The 16,585-nt window shown below is 46.6% G+C and overlaps 1 protein-coding gene across 2 annotated transcripts in view; it reads left to right on the top strand.

Annotated features, from left to right (window-relative positions):
* Positions 1 to 16,585, top strand: part of LOC144761752 (uncharacterized) — a 136,321-nt gene that overhangs the window by 19,837 nt on the left and 99,899 nt on the right. The gene's annotated exons all lie outside the window — the stretch shown is intronic.

Genomic DNA, 16,585 nt, shown 5'->3' with positions numbered 1-16,585 from the left:
AGAGTTTGATCAAGCAGGTAGACCGAGATGCTTCCCACTAAGACCCTGTAATTATCTTTTGTGTTTGTAGATTTATCCCCTGACGAAGGGCAACGGTAATGGCCGAAATGCATTGGGATTATGGATGTAACCTAGAGATTTAATTGAGAGACTTTTGAAACATAACTATGTGAAAATCTCAGTATTCACAAGACAATTGATCATTGAATTGAAGTGGTCATTAAAAACTGTTTGATAACGGACTGTTTGCTTTAAACTTTTGAGTTACTTGGAATCTGAATTTAAAGACCTATTTGTTTTTCAATGCTGTGCATCAGGGGACAACCCCTATACAGGGGCTGCATCCTTTCGTTCTTGTTCATGACACTGTTTGGCTCAGACAGTAAAGCCCTGATTGCACGCGACACCGAATCAACCTATCAACTCTCCACGAACACAGGCAGTGCGTGTCCACCTTCTTATGTTACCTGAAGGAATCAGGAACTACAACTAAGTCAACCGGTCTGCTGATCCTGAGCTCCTCCAGACTCCAAGAGGTTCTGCAACACAGGTGGTGGTTCTCCACAACTCTGAGGCCTGCCCTGCCCTCTCACCAGGTTTGAGGCCTGTATCCCACGTGGGGGCTGCAATACCTGAACCCCTATACACTACATCAATTTGCAGTTGCAAACGCTTGTTGGCTTCCTTCAGAGAAGGTCTTCTGGCTCCAAGTAGCACCAACCTCAAGTGAACAGAATCGTTAGCCACACCACATCGTGTGCATTGTGGCCTGCATCTTTTGGTGAGCTGCTTGAGGTCCTCTTCCGACTCCATTGCCTCCTGCCTGTGGGTCGGTATTAGGGTCTCCTTTGCTTCTTTTGGGCTCCCCTGATTGCTCCGGGCCTGCCCTGACTTCCCTGCTTGCGGTGAGTTCCCATGACCTTGCTAGTTTCAACATTGCACCTTCTTCGACTTTTGTATTGGTTGGTTTTGTCAAGGCTTGTTGGTGCTCCCGCCGGACACCAACCCTTCAGCACTCGACATCCGATATGGGACAGCATGCGCATGGCTCCTGGTCTTCCTCAGCATTGCCTGGTACTCACAGCTACAGAGTCAAGGCCATTGTCATCTCCCCTGTAACATCCGACATCGGAGGGGATTCATCTTCCAAGTCTCCTGGTCACTCCTAAGTGACATAGATTCTGTCCCCTCTGCTTGCAGGTACCTCTCATCTAGAATCCACCTTCGGATTCCACCGAACACTTTCTCTTTCTTCAGCAGAGACACTTTCCTGAAGTCTTTTATTATTTTCAATCTAGGTTTCTGACACCAATTCACATCTATGCACCCAGCTTCCCTGATGTAGGTAACATGGGTACCAGGGTATCCACAGTTGCAGTGGCTCTCCAACCTTCTGTCTTCCATGGGGTTTCTTCAGGGTCCACTGGGAAGGGTCCTTAATCTTTGAAAATCTAACCAAGACTTACATGTAGACTTGTACGGAGCACGCGGTCCTGTTCCCACACTTCACCCGCTCCCCGTGGGGTTCCCCGTCACTCACCTTGGGTGGTTCCTTGGGTCGTCTAAACAACAAAAGTGTGTGACTTCTTTTCAAGAAGAGAAATAGAGGAGCGAGAATGGGAACTCTTACTAGATTCTGAAAAATCGTACTAGAGTTTTTTAAGAAAGCCCTCACTCACCAACCTAGTTGGTGACATGCTTCATCATCGGGCCCCACCGGGAGAGGCCGAATGCCTCCCCGGTGTGCTGCGATGCCAGAGTTACTGCGGAGCTGGATGTTTTGGTGGTGGGTGAAAGTGTGATTGAGTGGTTTAAAAATGTCTAGATTGTGTCCAAAATAACTTTATTAGATGGCCAATCAGACACACTAAAAACAAAGTGTGGGAAAACGGGCTAAATAAATTGTGCAGCTGTTTCCCATAAGGTGGGGTTGAAATGTTTCTGCCATAGTGGTATGATTTACCCGGCATTCATCAGGACCTATGGACTGTACCTCGGCGGTATGGGCGCGCTAAGGGCCACCCTAACCTGAGCACGTGAGAGTGAAAAATAGGTGTAAAAAAATGCAATCGAAGGAAAAAGTGTGGGGCTGCCCTTTAACCTCTTGCGCGTAGCTGTCGGCCGCTGGACGTCGTGAGCGCTACCTCGCTGGTGCTGCGCACGTCCAATGGCTGACGTGGCCCCGCCCACCCTTTAGAACGCTGTTAAGGCGTTAATTTAGGGAAACCAGATTGCACCTGTGGAAAAAATGACAATAACAAACAAGTAAAGAGAGAAGACAAGACACACAGTTAATATCCATCTTGCTTGGTTGTTTGTTACAGAAATGCCATGCTCAGACACTTAAATAAGTGCGCTTGTACTCAGGGTAATCATAGATCCTGAGGAGGGAGGGCACGTGCTCTTTACTCAAGTGACACAGCCGCCAGCTAAGATAGCACACTATATTGGACCCTTCCTCAAATGTTATTTCTTGTAGCAGCTGCAACAGGCTCTTTGTGTCCCTGAGGTATGTCGATGTTTGTTGGACAATAGGTTTAAAAAAGTGGTCACAAAAACGTGATAGTGGTTCCAATAAGGAACTAATACCTGACACAATAGGTCATCCAGGTGGGGGCATTTTGTTTTTATGAGTCTTCTTGAAAAGAAGTCACACTCTTTTGTTGTATATACTACTCTGTTTGGGGGACTGGGAGTGCTGCATTTATAAAAACTCTCACTTTCTTGTTGTTAACTGGTTCCTTGGGTCCCCGGCACTTCTACATCCTCTCGACATTGTCTTGACCCCGGTAGTGGTTCTTATACCCCTTTTTTGTATATGGTTTGGCCACCCCCCATGGCCCACTGTGTATTCTGTGCTATTTACAGTATTTCTTTGCAAAGTATTGTGTTTATTGTGTTTTTCTCCGGGTAGGAGGTATCTAAATGTGTTAGAGAGTATTATATAATAAGTACATATTTTTATGAATACCTTGTGTGGTTATTTTTCACATAATCTATAATATAGGTTTGCATTCTGTATAAACAAGCTGCTTTATACTCCGTATGGACTATGCCTGAAGGCTGCTCTACACAGCTACCACTTAGAGAGCTTTCTAAGGTTGTCTAAGACCTCTTAAATCACCATAAGGGTTGTCTGGAATGGTGCAGGGTGCCCACTTACATAAGTGGACATCATATACCAGGCCAGCTTCTCACACTGTGGGATTCTAGACATTGGCTAGAGCCCCTTGGGACCCTGCCCACCCTGTCTCCCCTGGTGAAAAATCTGGACATTCTCAAGGATAATAAACTCCCCATGAAATCATGGCTAGAGTCACTGATACTTGCTTTGCAGTTCTCAGATCGCTGAAAAAGATTATTTGGCTGATCCCTTTAGCAGCTCAAAGAACGGTCATCCAGGCCCTAATAATTTCCCAGACTATTGTAATGTGTTGGATGTATGACGTTACACCGCATACTTTCACAACGCATACCATTACAACAAAACTTTTACAAAGCAGGATCCATTACAACGCATGCCATTACAACGTAGCTGCTATTACAACGCATGCCATTACAACGTATGTATGGGTAAGTATTTTTTATTTAATTAATTGGAATGTAATAGTAGTGTAAGTGTTGGATAGTGTAGGGGTTAACATTACTATTCTAACTCCAGGGGGCGTAATTGTAGGGTAAGTGTTGGATGGTGTAGGGGTTTAAGTTAAATTAAATACTTACTCATACTTACGTTGTAATGGCATGCGTTGTAATAGCAGCTGCGTTGTAAAGGCATTCGTTGTAATGGCATGCGTTGTAATGGATCCTGCGTTGTAATAGTTTTGTTGTAATGGTAGTGCGTTGTTATAGTTGCGTTGTAAAGGATGTTTCCCAATGTGTTGTACCTAGGTGCTAACATGATTCCTGGTTCAGCGACCTTCAGGTGGTGCAAAATGCTGCATCTTGGCTGCTCTTCCACCTACCAAAATCTGCCTCAGTCTCCCATCTGCTTCAGGAATTGCATTGGTTGAGGATCATCAAGCGCACTGAGTTTAAAGCATTGTGCTTTATGTTTAAAGTAAAACATGGCCAGGCCCAGACTGGGAACGCAAACCAGCCCTGGCATTTATGTCGGACCAGCCTGGGGTGGGGGGTGCTGGTGGGATACACTGCTGCTGTGCTTTTGTTACAGGGGGATGAATTTGCAGCACTGCTGCAAAACTGGCCCCCAGTAACAAAAACGACCAACAACGGTCCAAAATCGGCTCAAACCCCTCCAGCCCTCTGGGAAAACGCCTGCTACGGCCAGTCCGGCCCTGATCATGTCTTAGGACCTCAATACATTCAGAAACTGTTGGCTCCCTACCAGCCGACTGGCTCACTAAGCTCTTCAAATCAAACACTGTTCTCTGTACCGAGTTTTCGTCTAACCCACATGAAAGTCCGCTCCTTTGCATATCTAGGCCCTAAACTGTTGAACTCTCTCCCCTCCGCTTTTAGGAATCGTAATCCTCTCCTGAGCTTTCGTAAGGGTCTGAAAACCTGATTATTTTTGCTTATCGCATTGGACCCGTGCATTATCCTGTGCCTGTAAACACTCTGGGGTACCTGTATGCATTACAAATTGCATAATAATAATAAGGATAGGAAGGATAGGATAGGAAGATTCATTTAACCAAGTTTCTGTGATGAATGTGATGTCTTTTTTTTAAAAAAACAATTAGTTTTATTTTTGTAAATCAGACAATATGTTTGTGGCAACAAAAACATATGCAAACAACAAATTTCATACACAATGGAGAAACAAAAACATTAAAGAATAGTTCATGAAACAACAGCATTGTACAAATTTCAAGATTATACATAGAAAAAACAGATAAAAAAGAAATTATCCAGGGTGTTACTTTAACCATGCCTCCACCGGAGCCCAGATCTTACAGGCTAACGTCTGCCTTCGCCTACCCTTTAAGGTAAATACAGCAGATTCTAATTTATAAAAAGCCAGCAACCTTGCTCTCCAATTAATAAATGTTGGAGCTTCCTGACTAAGCCATTGCGATGTAATGCAGAGCCGAATCATTGACATGGCTATGAACAGAAATGCAGATGTAAACCACGAAGTTCTAGACACTGCTGAGTCTTCAACCCCCATTACCACCATCTCTGGGGACAATAAACACGGAACATGGAGCGTAGAAATAATAAATCGCTCAACCTCAGATAGAAAGTCACGAAGACTCGGGCAAGAATAGAACATATGTACTGAGTCTGCTGCATGCATACCACACTTTGCGCAATGATCTCCCTTACTACAGCCCCATTTAGCTATTTTTGCAGGTGTGTAGTATAGATCGAATACCACCATGTAACTTTGCATTTGGAGGCTTCCAGAGACTAAGACCTTGCTGGCTAATTCTAATGCTGGTCTCACATCAACACCGGTCTTGACGAGTTTACCTTCCCATTTAAGATTTAACATCTCAAGATCATCCGGGGCGCTGGATAACAGATATTGATAAATGGTCCCTATTTTTGCCTTATTCTGAATCAGCTCAAAAATGGGATAATTATCAAGCATGGAGGAAGATACCCTAAGACGTTAAAGTATATAGCTTCTAAGCTGTAAATATTTTAAAAATCATGAATATTCAGCTGACATTTATCCCTGAGAGACATATAGGAAAGTACTTGACCGGCCCGACATAGGGCCAGATGTAAGTGGCCATTTACCGGCTGGTAACGGCCGATTTCGGCTGTTACCGACCGGTAAATGGGTTTTTGGGATGTAGGGGCATCATTTTACAGATTCGGTAAATTTACCGAATCAGTAAATTTACCGAATCTGTAAAATACCGAATCGGTAATTTTACCGATTCGGTAAATCCAAGACGTAGGTAGCACTGTTTACAGTGCTACAGGCCTTCAGAATTCGGTATTTTACCACACAATCCTATTGTGTGGTAAAATACCGAATTCATGTGTGCATGCACATCTGTGCATGCACACCTATGCCATGTGACAGACAGACATGCCCTTAGGGCATGTCTGTGTGCCACATGGCGCACATGCCTGTATTTGGGGTGCTAGAGGGTGTCAAAGTGACACCCCCTGCACCCTTGCTGGAATCGGTATTTACCGAATCTGTAAATACCGATTCGGTAATGCCCATTGATTCCTACGGGCTTCAATGCCCATAGGAATCAATGGGCATTACCGAATCGGTATTTACAGAACCCCGGGAGCCCCGGAGATGCAGCCGACAAGGTAATTGGTGTTTATTGTTTTTAAAATCCTTATTTAAGTATTTAGGGAGGGCGGGAGGGAGGCGGGTGGTGGGCAACTTCGCTACGCCCACGGAGTGGGCATAGTGTTGCCTGCTATGCCTACTTCGCAAATGGCAAAGTAGGCAACACTACGTCCACTCCGTGGGCGTAGCAAAGTGCTACGCCCAGGGTTAATAATTGGACCTCCACCCGGTTCTCAAACAACGGTACCCCTAATGATTGTAGCATCACAGACCAATAGTAAATTACCAAATCCGGTTCTGCCCAACAGCCCCGATCACGCGGGAGGCACATCCATTTTGCTGCTCCTTGGTACCGGTGGTAGCCCCAGAGAAACCTATGGCAAATCCTATTAGCCTTTACAAGGCTTTTTTGCGATAGATCTAAAGGTTTTGTCCGGAAGAGATAAAGAAATTTTGGAAGCACCAACATTTTTAGAACATTGCAGCGGCCATAAAGAGAAAAATGTAAGTGATCCAATCTTTCTAGCTTCGTATTCACGGCATCAACCACCGGTAAGATGTTCAGTTCTGGAATGGTCTCTACGGCAGCAGCAATTTTAACTCCCAGGTAGACTGCTTCTCTAACTACTGGGGCATCGGAATATGGCATATTGGGTGTCTGTATTACCTGAGTTTTAGCTACCCTTAAGTTATATCCCGAAACTGATCCAAATAGCTCCGCAGTGGTCTTAAGGGGCAGAAATGCCGATGCGACATCTGACATCAAAGCAACAATATCGTCAGCATACGCTAACGCACGATACTCTATACCATTAACACTAATAGGTTGGATCCCTAAGTGTCCTTCTATTTTGCTCAGGAACGGATCTATATATAGGGCAAAAAGCAAGGGTAAGCACGGGCACCCTTGCCTAGTGCCTCTACTAATATCAAAATACCCCTGCTCCTGACCAGAAATACGCAGCGCTGCTACCGGGGAGATATACAGTGCCTGTATTGCCTGAATAAACCCGTTGCCAAAGCCCTTCCACCGAAGCACAGCCCACAGGTACCCCCAGGAGACCCTGTCGAATGCCTTTTCGGCATACAACAGGATCAACTCGAGGGGGGTGGACGTGACCTGAGCCCAATCCAGAAGAGCAATGACACACCGAACATGGTCGGCTGTGTCCCTTCCGGAGATAAAGCCATGTTGGCGCAAAGATACCAGTGGGGCTATCATCTCTAACATCCTGGTTGCCAAGATTTTAGAATAAATCTTACTATCACTATTTATTAAGGAGATAGGTCGGTAGGATGACGGACACAGCTCAGACTTCCCCTTTTCATAAAATAAAATATTTGTAGTTTGGCGCCAAGAGTCAGGAATGGTACCTTTCTGCGCAGCCCTTAGCGTTGTGAGTAAATAGGGACAAACCTCCCCGAGGAAGATCTTATAAAATTCCAAGGAAAGGGCGTCAGGTCCGGAGGCCTTCCCATTAGCTGGGGTTTGAACAGCAAGTTCAAGTTCCTCCACTGAGATGGGAGCTGATAACCATTCATTACACTCAGGAGAGATTTTTGAAGTATCTAATCCCAAAAAAAAGGCTTCAATATCAGCCTCCCACTGATCGCTTCTAGGATCTTCAGTATACAATGCCGAATAAAACTTCTGAAACACTTCAGCTACACCCTCCTGAGTGTCCTGCACCACCCCAGCTTAATCTAGAATTTTATTGACAGACCCCTGCATGTTTTTCTGTTGAAGCATCTTAGCCAGGACCCTACCGGAGTTCTCTCCGAATTCAAGCATTGTTGTTCAAAATTGCAAATATTTAATAGCCAGATCTTGGAAAAAGGCTTCCAAAAGTTTGGACTTTAATATGGCAACCTTCAGCTGTGAATCCTCTATAGGAGACTTATTCCTAATTCTCATGGTTAGTTCTAATTCAGCCATCCTAAGCTCCTCCATTTGGCTCTTAACGAGCTCCTGACCTACCTTCTGCCGGTAGGTTGCAAAGCTCTTAATCTCGCCGCGAACTGCGGCCTTTAATGCATCCCAGACCACGTGGCCCGATGCTGTACCCCTGTTAATATCTCGGAATTGAGCTAGCCACTTCCTCATATGACCCCAATAAGCCTCATCATACAAGAGCTTTCTTTCAAACATCCAGACCCTTGGAACACTGATTGGACGAGAACAGGGGCATTCAACCACCAATGGATTGTGGTCCGATAAAATTCTGGGAGGAACAGATATTAATGCAATTTCGGCTGTCTGTTCAGATAAAAAAAAAATTGAGTCGGACAATTTTGTTGTGAGGGGCAGAGTAGTATGTAAAGCCGTCATCAGTACTATTGTGCCGATACCACAAGTCCATTAAGCCATGTTCTTGCACTAAAGTTTGTAAAGCTTTAAACACTTGGGGTTTCCTACCAGTATACTTGGAGCTTCCTAACAAATTAAAACTACTAAGCAAATTAATATTCATATCCCCACAAATATACAAAGGGGAGTGCAATGTGGCTAATTCAACATTTAAGTACTTGAACACTTCCGGGTCGTCTAAATTTGGCCCGTAGATCGTAAATATTGTTAATGGTCTATTGGCAACTAATATTTAAACAACAGCCCACCTGCCCATCCTATCCTCATGAAACTTATTACAAATACCCACTCCCCGCTTCATTAAAACAGCAACACCCCTTATCAGAGAGGATTGTTTAGAACAGGCAATTAAGTCATAACCTGGCACTTTTAAACAGCCGCACCTACCCCAAGGTATATGGGTCTCCTGAATGCATAGTATATCTAGTTGCATAGCGTTCACTACTTTAGAAAATAATGCTCGTTTTTTTAGGGTCGTTAAGTCCACAGATGTTCTATGAACAAAGGATAAGTTTACCCAGCCCCATTAATACGAAAAAAAGTTTCTTACACAAGACTGTGTATTTTAAAAAAAAAACATTTTATTGTTGCATACGCAATAGCATTGCAAAACATGAAAATTAATTTACAACAGTTTTGATCCGAATTCAAGCCACGACCTACACCAATAACCAATAACACAGTGCCCTTACTCCCCCTCCCCACCTCCGCCCAAAACCCACCCCTTCCCCTTAACCTACCCCCCGTCCCCACCCTCTCCCACCATCCCCCTCCCCCTACATACCCCTTGGCAGGCAACAGGACCGAGGTCCTTATGATGGAATGAGCCTACAGCCTATCGGTTAGTACACATACATCGTCTGTCCGTGTACTAACCGCCATTGACACGTCTTCTTCCGACCATAACAAATAGACAAACAAACATTCCAGAGATTTTCCGGGAATATTACGGTGATTGAGAGACGAAGTATCTCGATCGTGTCACTTTGAAGTTGCTTGGTGAAAACCTATGATTAATGAAATTAAAATCTATCAAATCCCTCTAATGTGACTCTGGGTTATAACGGTCTTCACTTCGTGCTTTTACAAGGGTCATCGGCTAATACCAAACGATTTGTCCTGATGATGGTCTTTTGATCAATCTTGATAAGACCGAAACGTCGACCTTCACGTCCACTCCTGCTATTGTTTAGCTTCATGTTCAGTGCCTTACTGCGAATCTAGTAGTAGTCATTGCATTATATATAACAGCTTGGACGTATTCTATTGTACTGTTGGATCAATGAATGTCTTCCTTGTGCATTAGAATCTTTTATGTTTCATTCTTATAACTGATTCATAACCCTTACAAATTGTTTCAAAACAATAATAATTTTGATACATAAGCTTTTGGTGTTGCTTCCCATTATTGTTTGACTAGTGTGGTAGTCTTACATTGTGACTTTTGCACTGTCCCAAATAATTGGACTTTTTAAATATGATACAGCAATTGATGTTTACAATTAGGACTGAATAACTCTTTTTAATAGAGTTCCTGAGTGCTGTCTATTAGAGTGTGAAACAAATCCCTTGCCTGCAATTTGTTTTTGATATACTATCTGCCCAAGCTCGCAAGGGTTTATTGGGTTACCCCCCTTCTTTACAGGAAGTTGTTAAAGGCAAATCAAAATTGCTCGTGGTCTATCCCGAGATTGACCAGATTTCTGCCTTCGTTTGAAGGGGAACCGATGAGCATGTTGTACTTCAAGCTCCCAGTCCCACTGCTTTATTTCGGGAAATGCCTCTGTAAAAAGCTCTACCACAAACTGCAACCTTAAGGGACACCTAAAATCCTAAGATTATTTCTCCTTGACCGATTTTCTAAGTTCGTTAACTTCCACAAAATATCATCCTTCTGGGCGCCAATCTTGTCCGTTGTAGTTTTCTGCGTTGCTAAGGCATCCTCCGGCTTAGAAATCCTCTCCTCAGCCTCTCCGATTCAAACAGCTATGTTGGTGCAGGTTTTGGCCACTCTGCGAATGGAGTTTTGTACTCTGCGGCAGGCCCCCTGCGTTCGTACGTTCTCCTGCCGGGATTCTTCGCGATGCGCCATCATAGTCTGATAGATAACGGCAAGGGCTATCTCTCCTGGCAGTAGCTCAGACTGACTGGGTGAGGGATTCTGGCCTGTTGTTGCAGCATCCACCCCTGAGCTAGCTAGCCCAGATTGAGGACTGTCCCAGGATAAGGAGCCAGAAGTAGCCAAGACCTTATTTTTAAATATTTCCTGTTTTGTTTAATTTTTGACTTTCAATACGGTCGTCGGGATGTGGGATAAGGCCTCACTACAGAGGACCTCATTCAACCTCCAATCCCCCACATCACTGTCTTCAGTCCAATCTCTGTCTCTATCGAAATCTTCATCATCATCAATTGAAGAGCCTGTATGCTCCGACAGAGAGTACAAATTATCTCCCCCCGCAGGTTCCCTAGACGACTATCACCCCCATCTTCAGAGCCGCAAGAGACAATGTCTTTAGACACAGGAAGGTTAGTAGAGCCAGGTAAATGCAGGGGATCTAACACTGGGTTACTACCCATAGGCAGCACTACATCTCCCAGAATCCCGCTTGCCAGAGATCTAAGCACGGGCTGTAAACCAACATTAGGATTTTCATTCTCCAGAACAGCCTTTGAAGAGCTCTTAGTGGCCGCCTGATGCGCTAAGTGCCCTGTGCCTTCCGGCTCTGCAATTGAGACCTGCATACCCCCCCGAGCTCAGAAGGAACATCGCCATCTACTAGTTGCTCTGCCCCATTACTTGCCTGTGATGGAGTCAGGCATGCCAGGTTGCCGCTGCACCTGTTAACCACCGGTAGCTTACTTTTAACATTCTTAAACAGGGCAGGAAGGGTCTGCTTCGCTTTACTGCTCACCGAGGCTCCGGTCAAATGAGCCGTGGCGGCTAAATTCCTATTCCGTGGGGCGTCCGTACTGGCAGTCACTTCCCCTCCCTGCGAGGCTATGATGTCAGACTCTGGAGCGCTGCTTGTTCGAGCGTTCGCCGCGGAGCGAGCCCTCGCGGCTGCAGCCTTAGCTGTGATCTTCGGGGCCATAGGCGCTCGGGGGTGATGGTTGCAAAAGAAGAATGCAGCAGAACGAAAGGAAGCCAAAAGATGAGGTAACAGGACACGCAGAGTTCTGAACGATGCCGCACTTGGGGGGCTAGCGGAGCACAGCAAAAGTCTCAGCATTAGCTCAAATATGAATAAAATCCATTCCGCTCAACCAGATGACGATACGGGATACAGAGCAGCAGACTTTATAGAAGGTGGTACATCCCGGTAAGGACGGCAGACTCACACAGCCGAGCACTCGGCCGCCATCTTGCCCTCCTGAATGTGATGTCAATGTTGTTGTTCAGGATGGTTTCTGCCAGCTCTGTTGCATGCTTGATGGCAGATCTACAGTTTATGAGCATGCAGTTTCAATTTCTGCTGGTTCTGGGCTTCTGGGAGAGGGGTGCCGTAGGTATTTTGATGTACTGTGTTGGTGGCCTGGCAAAATGAGGAGGGTTAAGGTCTCATTCTACTCCAGAAATCACCTGTATCTTGAAGGTGGGGGTGTCCAGGGATGTTGTAGGGTTGTATGTTTTTGCTAGATCCGTCGTCTCCCTTAGGAACATCATGGGACTTGATATTTCGGCCTGAGAAATCGGGGGGAATTGTGTGCCATCTGTTCATCTGGGTCTAAGATAAACATAGGGGTTGGCTGGTGATGTTGGAGAAGGGTCGGTTTGATTATCAATCATATGCAGGGTGGGTGTTAAGAATCTTACGGATGTTGTTGATACCGTAGCTAGTTGACTCTCCAAGTGAGTTAAACAATTGGTTATGCCGATTGTGGATATATAGTTTGATGGAGAAAGTAATCCGAGTTGACCTTCCATGCCGAGTAAGGCATTTTATCATGTCTCTCGAGGGCGTACGTTTCAGTGGCGAGAGTATGGAGGTGTTGAGGGGCGAATTGTCATCTCTGTGGTGATCTGGGCTTTAATTCCCTTGGAAGCACAAGGGGCAAGAGATAAGTGCTATTTTCAGATGTTTCAGAATACGATTTGACCCCTACACCGATAATACTTTTTTATCTGCATATAAGTTGGCAGGACTAGTTTGCCACCGTTTAATTTAATTATTTTTGGGGAGTTAGAGACGTAGATGCTTCTAAATACCAAATTTGGAAACATTGTGATAGTCTCTACCAGATTATATAAATTCAGGAACTTTCTGACTTTACACATTCTTTTCAGAGATACGGGGCTATTAGCTCACCACAGGAGCACCATGAGTTAGACATGATTAGGAATACCTAGACGAGGGATGTGTGGCAGTTCTCATCAGTTTCAATTAAGGTCGAAAGTTACTGCTGTTTATTCATACTAGCATCCATTTTTCAGTGGTCAGAGCATTTATTAATGCATTGATAGGGTATAAAATATATCTAAAGTAGGCTAGCTGCATAAAAGATTGTATGTCACAATATTAACTACAGAAATATTTGCTACAAGAATATCATAGGAAGTGTAAATTGGTAACTGCAGATTTACTATTAACTCAACATTCATGTACAGTAAAGATACAAATGTCATAGGTACATGTATGTGGAGTTTAACAAAGCTGAAATCATCTATATTTAATTTATACCTTTATATACTTGTGAATGTTTTGGCTGTCAATACGTGCAACAAGTTTGCAATGAATAGAAATGGTCAGGTGGACGTATTGCAGGTTCACCTACATCTAGACCTGTGTCAGCTCCTTTTGAGGTTCTCCTCGTCAAGTAAATTATAGATAATAAGCTTCACTGTCTAGGATAAGTGAACTCGCTACTCCTAAAAGAGACAAACAAAAACCCAGTAACAACTGCTCAAGTCATATCTGCCATCCTTCAGGTGACAAGATACCTTCCAGCAAAAAATCATGTGCCTGTCCCTATACAGTCTGGGGGTAAGAACCCCTAATCATTCAAAAAATCTGTTTAATTAAACAGAGGGTACGTTACAGCCTTCTGTCTATTAGTGCTCATAATAGTCACTCTTTGGAAGAATTGCTAATAATTTAAAAACAAGGTGTGTGTGCGCATACTATCCATGTGTTGGTCTTACACCTACCTCTACCCTTCTCTAGTGAAAAAAAGGGGAGGGAAGGTTGGCAGCGCCTCACGGGAGCAACACCAGGGGGAGGATATGGCAGACTGGTACTCACCTGGATCCTCACGTTCTCATCATCAGCGACTGCCAACCTGGAAAATAAAAGGGGATAAAGGCTGTGCAAAAAAAAAAACTCTATGTGTTTGTGTAAGTGACCCAGTAGCGGTGGAACCTCCCTCCTGTGTATGAGGTCTGGTCCCTCCACCATAAAAAGAACTAAGCTATACTAGCACCTCCAACTTTATTCTGTGCTGTATGCCCGTTCTAATTAAAAACAACCAACATGTTTCATCGCCATGAGTTACTTTATCGGCGATTTAAACAGGGTTTTGTTGGGTCAGCGTAAATCCTGCACGTCTTGCTTCTCCCTTTATTGTACCTGTAGAAACACATGCAATACAAAAACACACACACATACATGTACTCACTGTGTCTCGAATGAAACAATACAATGTCCCCACTACTTTTGGTCATGTTTTTACAAAGCATACATTACCAGGTAGCCTTGTGTGGTAAAGCCTACCAGGCTCCCGTAGAAGAATTTGATATGGACGGACCATTTGACCATTAGTGGGTTCCTTAAACCGCCCTTCGGTCGGTATCTAGAAAAATGAATGCACATGGAGTCAACAAGCGTTTAGGTTGAAGGTACACCTGGTCTGTAGCATTCGACTAAGTCTGTGACTCACTCAATACTCACGTCAGTTTCCCCGACTGAATGCCTATCCCAGCCGTGTATATTTTGTTTGCTTCTCGCGCTCACTGTGATCATTTCGTTGTGGCTAGCGAGGGCGCAGTCCGTCACTCACTCAAAGGTAGTGCCCATAGAAAGACGCCGCGATATGGTTACCAAACATTCAACAATACGGTGCCCCGTGTTTGCGAGCTGGTCTAGTGGTGGCCTAACGCCTCGAGCATCCGGTCCGCCCTTTTCATTGCGATATTTTGACCGCATCTTAGACGTATTGCAGTCCGAGTCTTAGCCCTCAGTCAATATAACGGAAGAGATCCTTACCGTTTTCACGTGCAAATGTGGCCTCCGCTCACCCTGCCGCTTCACAATGATTGTCGGCTCGTCTACTTCAAAGGAACGTTCCTCGGCCCGCCCCGGTCACGTGTGTCTGCTCGAGCAAAGGACGTATGTAGTGTGCGGGTCGTGAGTGGGCCGCCACAAGGCAACGTATCTAGACCACTGCGCCTCCGGCCTGGTCGCCCCCCTGCTCCTCTCCTGCCACTGCAGCCCTGCTTACCTGCTTGCTGCTGACAAAGTTCCGACGCCGCCAGCAGCGCCCCAGCCGCCGCTGGGCCGCCCGCTCTGCCGGTCCCGTTCCCGCGCCTCCTGCCTGCGGCCCCGCCCCCCCGCCACACGACTGGTTAACCCCTTCCCGCCTCCCAGCGGACCCGCCCTCCCTGCTCCCCTCTTATGACGCCCCCTCAGCGACCGCGCAGCGGACGCGCGCAGCGGGAGCACCGAATGAGCGCCGAAGGTGCGCCAAAGGTAAGCCCGTCTACGCCCGTCCACGCCTGGACCGCGCCCAGCGCCAGGACCCCTGGCCCCCGCAGACCCCAGCCCACCCACCGGACGTACGACGCCGCCACCCTCAACGCACTCAACGCCGGCCGAACCCCTGGATGCTACCGAGCCACCCCGAGACGCACCCACGGACCCTTCATCTGCCAGGCCTGCAAGTTCTCCTGCACCCGGACCTGCACAGCACCAGCACCCACCAAGCCGAACTCCAGCAGCAGCCACCTGAAGTGCATCCTGCTCAACACCCGCTCCGTCCACAGACACGCCGTCGAGCTCTGGAACCTGCTCGACACCACAGCCCCAGACGTCGCCTTCCTCACGGAAACCTGGATGAACGCCTCCTCAGCACCCGACATCGCCATCGCCATCCCCAACGGCTACAAGATCATCCGGAGAGACCGCGTCAACCAGACAGGAGGAGGCATCGCCATCATTCACAGGAACACCATCCGCATCACGACCAACACCGACGACACCATCGCACCCGCCGAACACCTGCACTTCCAGATCCACGTCAACCCCAAGACCACCCTCAGAGGCACCCTCATCTACAGACCCCCGGGACCACGCACACAATTCAGCGAGGACATCGCCGACTTCATCAGCCCGCTCGCCCTCCCCTCAGCCGACTACATCCTCCTCGGGGACCTCAATTTCCACCTGGAGAACAACGACGACCGCAACACCACCACCGTGCTGGAAAACCTCGCAAACCTGGGACTCAAGCAACTGGTGACCACCCCCACCCACCTCGCCGGACACACACTCGACGCCGTCTTCTCATCCAGCAAAGACATCGCCTTCAGCCACGCCACAGGACTCCACTGGACGGACCACAGCTGCGTCCACTTCACCTTCAGAAGAACGACGACCCACCACCACCAGCAACAGGTTGCCCGAAGAAGCTGGAACAAGATCACAACCGACCAGCTCGCCGCTTCCCTGAGTCAGCACCCTCCCGCCAGCTCAGCGAACCCCAGCCAGGCCGCCGACAACCTCACGAAGTGGATCAGCAACTGTGCGGACGAACTCGCCCCTCTGAGGACCCCGCCCAGCAGACACGGCAGCAAGAAAGCCCCATGGTTCACCGACGAACTCAAGAACTCCAAGAAGAACTGCCGAGCACTCGAGAAAGTCTGGAGAAGGGAACCAACACCGGACAACATGACCACCCTCAAGCTTGCCACCCGGAAGCACCACCAACTGATCCGCGCCACCAAGAAAACTGCATTCAAGGACCGACTGGACAACAACGCACACAACTGCAAG

The sequence above is a fragment of the Lissotriton helveticus genome, chromosome 6, assembly GCF_964261635.1.
Source record: "Lissotriton helveticus chromosome 6, aLisHel1.1, whole genome shotgun sequence".
Taxonomy (NCBI): domain Eukaryota; kingdom Metazoa; phylum Chordata; class Amphibia; order Caudata; family Salamandridae; genus Lissotriton; species Lissotriton helveticus.
The sequence above is the reverse complement of the archived record's forward strand: the minus strand, read 5'-3'. Positions and strand labels throughout refer to the sequence as shown.